We start from the raw sequence: 11,147 nt of genomic DNA, 5'->3' as shown, positions 1-11,147 counted from the left end.
TATATGTTTCAACTGTTTTATGTTATTATGTTTTGTTCTTTCCATGTGGTCAACTGGGTTATTGAATGTCCTAGGAAACTGTGTCAGGTTAAACTTATGAGGTGTATAGTATGGTTTAGGATAATAAGTTATATACAACGGTAAACAATGTCTTCCACACTTACCATTCTTTCACATAATGTGAGAGGACTCAACTCAAATGTTAAACGCAAGATAGCCCTTTCTCATTATGTCCGACTTAAAGCAAAGATTATCTTCCTCCAGGAAACCCATTTCACACAAACTCTGATTCCAAAATTCTGGCATAAACATTTCCCCACACACTTTCACTCCACTACAGACCAAAAAAAGAGAGGGGTCACTATCCTTATTCATTCCTCCCTAGGTTTCCAGACAGAGGAAGTCATAACTGATCCGGAGGGTAGATTTCTTATAGTAAGGGGAAAGATACATAACACAAAGGTTACTCTGTGCAACGTCTACGCCCCGAACGAGCAACAACACTCATTTTTTTAGGAAGATATCACATCACCTAAAGCAATGGTCCCAATATAGGACAATTCTTGCCGGAGATTTCAATATCTCCCTGCCTTCTCACAAAGGAAAGGAAGGACTTACATTTACAAAGAAACAACAGAGACAAAACTCGATTGCCAAATCAGTAAGGGAATCATTAGACCTACATAACTTAGTAGACACCTGGGAGATACTTTACGGGCAAACGACAGATCACACTTTTTACTCATACGCACACAAAACATATACTATACTGGATTACGTGACAATAAGCCAGATCATGATCGCTAATCTTATATGCTTGTCTATACATACGTGTGTATGGTCAGATTATTCGATTGTGCAGGTAGATCTGACAGGGATAATTAATACTAATAGACAGAGATCGTGGACATACGACCCAACCATACTTAAAAACGAACATACACTAAACCAAATCATTAACTCCTTGGGGGAATATTGGCAAATTAACAAACACTCTACCAATAATCCGCTATCTTCTTGGGCGGCGCATAAACCCTTTGTAAGAGGGTTTCTTATACAGGAAAAATCGAAACTCCTTAGACTCTCCAATACAACTATAGACCAGCTACAAAAGGAAATACACACATTAGAGGCACTACATAAACAAAACCTTTCGCACACGACTTTTACACAACTTCAGACTAAACGCACACTTCTTGCGAAGGTATTGAATGAATCAGCATTGAGGGCAATCCAGAGACTGAAAACAGTTTACTTTATTTATTCAAACAAGCCTGATAGGTACTTGGCCAACAAACTTAGGGAAAGAACAAAAATGCACTCTATCCCATGTATACAGACCCAAGGGGGGCAACAGACATCAAACCCACAAGAGATAGCAGATACATTTGCAAATTTTTATGAGACATTATATGATTGTAGGAAAGTTGCTAGGTCAGCTCGGACACAAGAACTGTTGACGATATTCATGCAAAAGGCCAAGGGAAAGGCTATCAATGCGACTGATTTAGAAAGACTAAATGCAGAAATCACAGAGCAGGAAATTGTTAATGTAATTAAAGAGCTCAAGACAGGCAAGGCAGCGGGTCCCGACGGCCTACCCAGCGAATACTACAAATTATTTAAGAAGGCATTAGTTCCACATATTAAAACGTTCTGTAATAATATCATGAAAGGGGCGGAGATTCCAATAGATATTCTACGGGCTAAGATAGTAGTTATCCCCAAACCTGGGAAAGACCCTACACAGTGCAAGAACTATAGACCAATTTCCTTGATTAATCAAGATATAAAAATCCTTACAAAAATATTGGCCAATAGACTCAAATTAATACTTTCAGACATTATACATCCAGACCAGGTGGGGTTCATTCAGGGGAGAGAAGCCCCGGACAACATCAGGAGAACAATAGATTTAACAGAGCACTTAAGGGATAGGGGAACGCCTTCTCTGCTCCTATCGTTGGATGCGGAGAAGGTGTTCGATAGAATAGATTGGACATACATGTTTGAGGTATTATCGCAATATGGTTTTAAAGGGGAGTTCATGCAAGCAGTCAGGGGAGTTTATTCGACACCTTCAGCGACAGTTAGTGCAGCTGGCTACCAATCCAAATCTATACGTATTCTGAATGGCACCCGACAAGGTTGCCCCTTGTCCCCACTGCTGTTCGCCTTATGTATTGAACCGCTGGCAGCCCAAATTAGACAGTCGGAGGACGTTAGAGGAGTCAGATTAGGAAATTCTGAGTACAAACTCTCGCTATTTGCGGACAATATTTTGCTGACATTAACTAAGCCTCTAGACTCATTAACGCATTTATATCAGATTCTGCAGGATTTCTCAGAAATATCAGGGTACAAGGTTAATTTGGACAAATGCGAGGCCTTGCCGTTATTGATCCCCTCCCACACGAAAAAACTAATAGAGGCTAATTTTGATATTACATGGGCCAAACACTCCCTTCCATACCTGGGTACCAAATTAGCAGACTCAATGGATAAATTATATAAACTTAATTACATCCCACTATATAAACATATTAGACAGGACTTACTAAAATGGAGGAAAGGCAATTTTTCATGGTATGGCCGTCTGTCAACTATAAAAATGAACATATTCCCCAGACTGTTGTACCTGTTCAGGGCTTTACCAATTAAAGTACCTCCCTTAGATTTGCAGAAACTGCAATCGGATCTTCACTCTTTTTTGAGAGGAGATAGAAGGGCGAGAGTAGCATCACACACTCTAGCCCAACATAGACAGCTGGGAGGGGTTGGAGTACCAAATCTAGCAGATTATTATCAAGCTTCCAGGATAGCTCAAGCCTCACTCTTTTGCAAGCAGACACACAACGTGGTCTGGACAACAATAGAGAAATAGTTATATGGCCAGGATAACTCAGATAACATCTTATGGGACTCAGGTCAAAGGTCGAGACATGATTGTGGGGGGACTCCCGTAATTCGAGACACAATATTCTTATGGAAATCACTTGCCAAGACCCAAGAACTCCTCCCTACATACACATGGGTTAGACCCCTGAGATATCTTCTACCCAAAGACACACAGAGACATATAGGTAAATGGATAAACAAGGGGCTTTACAGAGTGGCAGATTTTATGAGAAGTGGCCGTATAGTCACGTTTAACCAGCTACAAGACATGCTACTACCAGATAAATTGCACTGGTACATATATTTACAAATCTCCTCGACACTAAACAAATACATTAAGCAACATAATCGACAACCAAACACAAACCTTGAAAGAATATGCAAATCAACAGACAGGGAGAAACATACGATATCTAAACTCTACATTGACATCCAGGTAAGCAAACATAAACCTAAGTCTAATTTAGTTCTAAAGTGGGAAGAGGATCTGGGAATTACACTCCCGGTAGAGGAGTGGTACCAGATATTACACGAAGCCTGTAGAGGCTTAATAAGTGCTGACCTTAGGGAAAATGCCATCAAAACGGCATTCCGTTGGTACCTAACACCATTACATACGTCCCATTTTTCAAACAACAAAACCAAGTTATGTTATAGAGGTTGCGGAGAGAGGGGCACATTTAAGCATATGTGGTGGGATTGTAGGATAATCAGTACCACGTGGAATAGGTTAAATGATTTACTGAGCCAGCTACTTGAAGAAAATGTAACTCTGACTATGTATCAGGCACTTCTGAACCAGGGATTTCCGGGGTTTATTTCACCAATTAATAAATTCATTAAAATTTTGTGTACAATAACCAGGGTGTGTGTGGCTAGACATTGGAAGGAAGGGGCCCCATCTTGGAAAGAAGTAAGGGATAAGATACAGGATGTTTATACTTTCTCAGAGGGAGCCTCAAGGATTCAGGGTACAGCAGATCAGTTCCAGAAGATTTGGTACTATTGGACTCTAAATGGCATCTCAAGGAACTGATGTGGTAGGAATTAGATAGGAAGGCATAAGTTAGTAGGATAGAGAGACAGACACAGGTCTCATGCTATTGATGTAGAAACCCAACAGAAGATATTCATAAGATGTTGAAAAATGATAATCGACCACATGGAATAGTTTTATTAGTTTTATTAGTTTTCTTTAGTTTTATTACTGGAAAAAAGTTTTTTAATCAACTTGTTAGAATTTGAATAATAATCCTTAGGTATGCTACAGACTTTGTTGAGATAGCACATTTCTTACTATAATGTATGTTGCACTAGAGAAGCTAAGGGATTAAGAATATATATATAAGTACACCTCAATTCCTACTGATGGGATCTGAATGATAAAACGAAAGTAACCTCAGCATACATGGTTAATGCATTACGTTACTATGTTTGTATATTGTAACCTATATAATATCATAGATAATGATATGATTGTGCTTAAATGTTGATTGTATATGCCTTTTGGTTTGCAATAAAAATTCTTTTAACATAAAATTAAAAGTCTTAGTTAAACCTTTAAGACACTGCATATGAAAAGAGATTTCAAATGTGGCCATGTTATGATCACTGTTACCCAAATATTCTTTGACTTCTATGTTTGATATTATATCTGTATTGTTTGATAGCATTAAATCCAATATAGCTTTACTCCTAGTTGTCTCCTCTATTAATTGTGAAAAGAAGTTATCCATGAGAACATTTAAAAATCTATCCCCCTTAGCTGAATTACTAGTTTCATTGGCCCAGTTTATATCAGGGTAGTTAAAATCTGTTATTAGCAGCCTTACCTATTTGGATTAGTAGTTGAGTTTCCTCCGGGTCACTAATGTTGGGGGGCTTTTAGCATGTTCCTAGTAATATTTTTTTGCGATTTCCTCCCCCCCTACTCTTTATTTCAACCCATGGGGTTTCTACATTGCCACTTGTATCATAAATATATTCCCTTATTGTAGGTATAAGGTTAGGTTTAATATACATGCAGATTCCTCCAACCCTTTTATTATTTCTGTCCCTCCTAAATAAAGTATAATCCTCTAAGTTAACTGCCCAGTCATGTGAATCATCCCACCAAGTTTCAGTTATACTGATAACATCATAGTCCTCTTCTGCAACTAAGAGCTCCAGCTCCCCCATTTTACCTGTCATGCTTCTTGCATTTGTTGTCACACATTTTCATGTGCTTTCTGCTGCTACTTGGTGTGCTTTCCTCTATACTTTCTAATGTGACATTTCTTAAGTCATCCCTTCCTTGAGATATGAATGGAGTGACATATTCACAGACTAATCTCTCTGCTCTATTGTGTTCTAACTGACCCTCCCACCCTTTGCCTAGTTTAAAAGATTCTCTAAATCTGCTACCATCCTTTTCCCCAACACACCTGCACCCATGTCATTCAGGTGCAATCTATCCTTACTGTACAAATTGTATGCACCGGATAAAACAAACGATAGGAGCACCAGATCAGTAGTGTGATAAAACATAACTTTTATTCTTCTCAGCTTACAACAAAACCAGATACAAACTTTGGTTTTCCATCAATAATACAGCATAGCGTATCAAGGGTAGTGTTCCTGGTTACGCGTTTTGGCAATAGCCGTAATCATAGCATGTGACTAAAATTTAAACTTTCTACCACAATCCTATTGGTTAATTAAAAATTCACACACCTCCTTAGCTACCCTATCATTAACTAGCTGTATTCTCTGTTGCAAATTCCTATCAGCCTACTCCCACCTTTGTATATATTCCTATCAATATCTCAATCTTCTTTATCTTAAGCTTTTGCTTTCACAAATATCGCAATCACATTAATGTTTAATTTCTTTTTGTCATACGTATAATTCTCTACTTCAGATGATATTTTATCCTTGCTTTGTGTTAGTAACCTAATATGTATTTTATACACTTACCTTGTTACCATATTTAATTGCTATTGTTGTATACAATGTGTTCTGGTATTTTTATTCCCAAAATGGTTTCATTTGTTATTAACACAAGGATTATTATTCTGCATTGTTAATTCATACATGATTGGAAAAAACTCAAGCGTTTATTTAATCTAAATTATTTTTGCTTACTTTTGTGATCTTAAATATTTTATCTAAGAATATATACATTTATTAAATTGCATTGTTGCTGTTATATTTAACACACATACAATGCAATGTATATGGTGATAAAGTGAATAATTATTTTTCATTATATCGGACCTACAGGGAGTGCAGAATTATTAGGCAAGTTGTATTTTTAAGGATTAATTTTATTATTGAACAACAACCATGTTCTCAATGAACCCAAAAAACTCATTAATATCAAAGCTGAATAGTTTTGGAAGTAGTTTTTAGTTTGTTTTTAGTTATAGCTATTTTAGGGGGATATCTGTGTGTGCAGGTGACTATTACTGTGCATAATTATTAGGCAACTTAACAAAAAACAAATATATACCCATTTCAATTATTTATTTTTACCAGTGAAACCAATATAACATCTCAACATTCACAAATATACATTTTTGACATTCAAAAACAAAACAAAAACAAATCAGTGACCAATATAGCCACCTTTATTTGCAAGGACACTCAAAAGCCTGCCATCCATGGATTCTGTCAGTGTTTTGATCTGTTCACCATCAACATTGCGTGCAGCAGCAACCACAGCCTCCCAGACACTGTTCAGAGAGGTGTACTGTTTTCCCTCCTTGTAAATCTCACATTTGATGATGGACCACAGGTTCTCAATGGGATTCAGATCAGGTGAACAAGGAGGCCATGTCATTAGATTTTCTTCTTTTATACCCTTTCTTGCCAGCCACGCTGTGGAGTACTTGGACGCGTGTGATGGAGCATTGTCCTGCATGAAAATCATGTTTTTCTTGAAGGATGCAGACTTCTTCCTGTACCACTGCTTGAAGAAGGTGTCTTCCAGAAACTGGCAGTAGGACTGGGAGCTGAGCTTGACTCCATCCTCAACCCGAAAAGGCCTCACAAGCTCATCTTTGATGATACCAGCCCAAACCAGTACTCCACCTCCACCTTGCTGGCGTCTGAGTCGGACTGGAGCTCTCTGCCCTTTACCAATCCAGCCATGGGCCCATCCATCTGGCCCATCAAGACTCACTCTCATTTCATCAGTCCATAAAACCTTAGAAAAATCAGTCTTGAGATATTTCTTGGCCCAGTCTTGACATTTCAGCTTGTGGGGGCTACTTATCAAGCCGTCTACTTTTCTGGCTTCGCCGGCCCAATACGTCCGCCTAAGCTCGCCTACCTTCGCCGCCGCGGACCTTGAATACGTTCGCCTAAGTTATCAAATAAAGCTGTCAAAAAGCCGCGGGGCGATGAGCAGCGGACTGTGACAGTTATCACTCATCCGATCTCGCTGCCCTTCGGCTTTTTCCCAGCTTTATTGCTAGCCTGTCACTAAGCACTCACACTAAACTACACTGTTCTACCCCCTATACCGGCGCCCCCGGAGGCCCCCGCAACTAAATAAAGTTACTAACCCCTAAACCGCCGCTCCTAGACCCCGCCGCAAGTCTTATAAATGTATTAACCCCTAAACCGCCGCTCCTAGACCCCGCCGCAAGTCTTATAAATGTATTAACCCCTAAACCGCCGCTCCCGGACACCGCTGCCACCTACATTATACCTAGTAACCCCTATCCTGCCCCCCTATACCGTCGCCCTCTATTATAAAATTATTAACCCCTATCCTGCTGATCCCGCACCTCTCCGCAAATAAATAAATAGTTTAACCCCTAAACCGCCGCTCCATGAACCCGCCGCAACCTATAATAAATTTATTAACCCCTATCCTGCCCCCCACTACGCCGCCGCCACTGTAATAAAATGATTAACCCCTAAACCTAAGTCTAACCCTAACCATAACGCCCCCCTAACTTAAATATTAATTAAATAAATCTAAATAAATTAACTCTTATTAACTAAATGAATCCTATTTAAAACTAAATACTTACCTTTAAAATAAACCCTAATATAGCTACAATATAAATAATAATTATATTCTAGCTATCTTAGGATTTATTTTTATTTTACAGGTACCTTTCAATTTATTTTAACCATGTACAATAACTATTAAATAGTTATTAACTATTTAATAGCTTACCTAGCTAAAATAAAGAGAAATGTACCTGTGAAATAAATCCTAACCTAAGTTACAATTACACCTAACACTACACTATACTTTAATAAATTATTCCTATTTAAAAATAAATACTTACCTGTAAAATAAACCCTAAGATAGCTACAATGTAATTAATAATTATATTATAGCTATCTTAGGATTTATATTTATTTTACAGGTAACTTTGTATTTATTTTAGCTAGTTAGAATAGTTATTAAATAGTTATTAACTATTTAATAACTACCTAGCTAAAAGAAATACAAAATTACCTGTAAAATAAATCCTAACTTAAGTTACAATTAAACCTAATACTACACTATCATTAAATTAACTAAATAAACTACCTACAAAGAACTACAATGAAATACAATTACATAAACTAACTAAAGTACAAAAAATAAAAAAAGCTAAGTTACAAAAAATAAAAAATTAAGTTACAAACATGTTAAAAATATTACAACAATTTTAAGCTACTTACACCTAATCTAAGCCCCCTAATAAAATAACAAACCCCCCCAAAATAAAAAAAATCCCTACCCTATTCTAAATTACATAAATTTCAAAGCTCTTTTACCTTACCAGCCCTTAAAAGGGCCATTTGTGGGGGCATGCCCCAAAAAGTTCAGCTCTTTTGCCTGTAAAATAAAAATACAACCCCCCCCCAACATTAAAACCCACCACCCACATACCCCTAATCTAACCCAAACCCCCCTTACAAAAACCTAACACTAATCCCCTGAAGATCATCCTACCTTGAGTCGTCTTCCCTCAGCCGAGCCACCGATGGAACTGAAGAGGACATCCGGAGCGGAAGAAGTTAATCCTCCAAGCGGCGCTGAAGAAATCTTCCATCCGATGAAGTCATCATCCAGGCGGCGCTGAAGAAGTCTTCGATCCGGCCGATGTCATCTTCAAAGAGGCGCTGAAGAGGTCTTCTATCCGGGCGAAGTCATCTTCCAAGCCGGGTCTTCAATCTTCCTTCCGCCGACGCGGAACCACCTTCTTCACCGACGGACTACGACGAATGACGGCTCCTTTAAGGGACGTCATCCAAGATGGCGTCCCCTCAATTCCGATTGGCTGATAGGATTCTATCAGCCAATCGGAATTAAGGTATGAAAATCTGATTGGCTGATGGAATCAGCCAATCAGATTGAGCTCGCATTCTATTGGCTGTTCCGATCAGCCAATAGAATGCGAGCTCAATCTGATTGGCTGATTGGATCAGCCAATCGGATTGAACTTGAATCTGATTGGCTGATTCCATCAGCCAATCAGATTTTCCTACCTTAATTCCGATTGGCTGATAGAATCCTATCAGCCAATCGGAATTGAGGGGACGCCATCTTGGATGACGTCCCTTAAAGGAGCCGTCATTCGTCGTAGTCCGTCGGTGAAGAAGGTGGTTCCGCGTCGGCGGAAGGAAGATTGAAGACCCGGCTTGGAAGATGACTTCGCCCGGATAGAAGACCTCTTCAGCGCCTCTTTGAAGATGACATCGGCCGGATCGAAGACTTCTTCAGCGCCGCCTGGATGATGACTTCATCGGATGGAAGATTTCTTCAGCGCCGCTTGGAGGATTAACTTCTTCCGCTCCGGATGTCCTCTTCAGTTCCATCGGTGGCTCGGCTGAGTGAAGACGACTCAAGGTAGGATGATCTTCAGGGGATTAGTGTTAGGTTTTTGTAAGGGGGGTTTGGGTTAGATTAGGGGTATGTGGGTGGTGGGTTTTAATGTTGGGGGGGGGTTGTATTTTTATTTTACAGGCAAAAGAGCTGAACTTTTTGGGGCATGCCCCCACAAATGGCCCTTTTAAGGGCTGGTAAGGTAAAAGAGCTTTGAAATTTATGTAATTTAGAATAGGGTAGGGATTTTTTTTATTTTGGGGGGGTTTGTTATTTTATTAGGGGGCTTAGATTAGGTGTAAGTAGCTTAAAATTGTTGTAATATTTTTAACATGTTTGTAACTTAATTTTTTATTTTTTGTAACTTAGCTTTTTTTATTTTTTGTACTTTAGTTAGTTTATGTAATTGTATTTCATTGTAGTTCTTTGTAGGTAGTTTATTTAGTTATTTTAATGATAGTGTAGTATTAGGTTTAATTGTAACTTAAGTTAGGATTTATTTTACAGGTAATTTTGTATTTCTTTTAGCTAGGTAGTTATTAAATAGTTAATAACTATTTAATAACTATTCTAACTAGCTAAAATAAATACAAAGTTACCTGTAAAATAAATATAAATCCTAAGATAGCTATAATATAATTATTAATTACATTGTAGCTATCTTAGGCCTAGATTTAGAGTTCGGCGGTAGCCGTCAAAACCAGCGTTAGAGGCTCCTAACGCTGGTTTTGGGCGCCCGCTGGTATTTAGAGTCAGTGATTAAAGGGTCTAACGCTCACTTTTCAGCCGCGACTTTTCCATACCGCAGATCCCCCTACGCCATTTGCGTAGCCTATCTTTTCAATGGGATCTTCCTAACGCCGGTATTTAGAGTCGTTTCTGCAGTGAGCGTTAGAGCTCTAACGACAAGATTCCAGCCGCCTGAAAATAGCAGGAGTTAAGAGCTTTCTGGCTAACGCCGGTTTATAAAGCTCTTAACTACTGTACCCTAAAGTACACTAACACCCATAAACTACCTATGTACCCCTAAACCGAGGTCCCCCCACATCGCCGCCACTCGATTAAAATTTTTAACCCCTAATCTGCCGACCGCCACCTACGTTATACTTATGTACCCCTAATCTGCTGCCCCTAACACCGCCGACCCCTGTATTATATCTATTAACCCCTAACTTGCCCCCCACAACGTCGCCGCAAGCTACTTAAAATAATTAACCCCAAATCTTCCGACCGCAAATCGCCGCCACCTACGTTATCCCTATGTACCCCTAATCTGCTACCCCTAACATCGCCGACCCCTATGTTATATTTATTAACCCCTAATCTGCCCCCCTCAACGTCGCCGACACCTACCTACACTTATTAACCCCTAATCTGCCGAGCGGACCTGAGCGCTACTATAATAAAGTTATTAACCCCTAATCCGCCTCACTAA

The sequence above is a fragment of the Bombina bombina genome, chromosome 3 (assembly GCF_027579735.1).
Source record: "Bombina bombina isolate aBomBom1 chromosome 3, aBomBom1.pri, whole genome shotgun sequence".
Taxonomy (NCBI): Eukaryota; Metazoa; Chordata; class Amphibia; order Anura; family Bombinatoridae; genus Bombina; species Bombina bombina.
The sequence above is the reverse complement of the archived record's forward strand: the minus strand, read 5'-3'. Positions refer to the sequence as shown.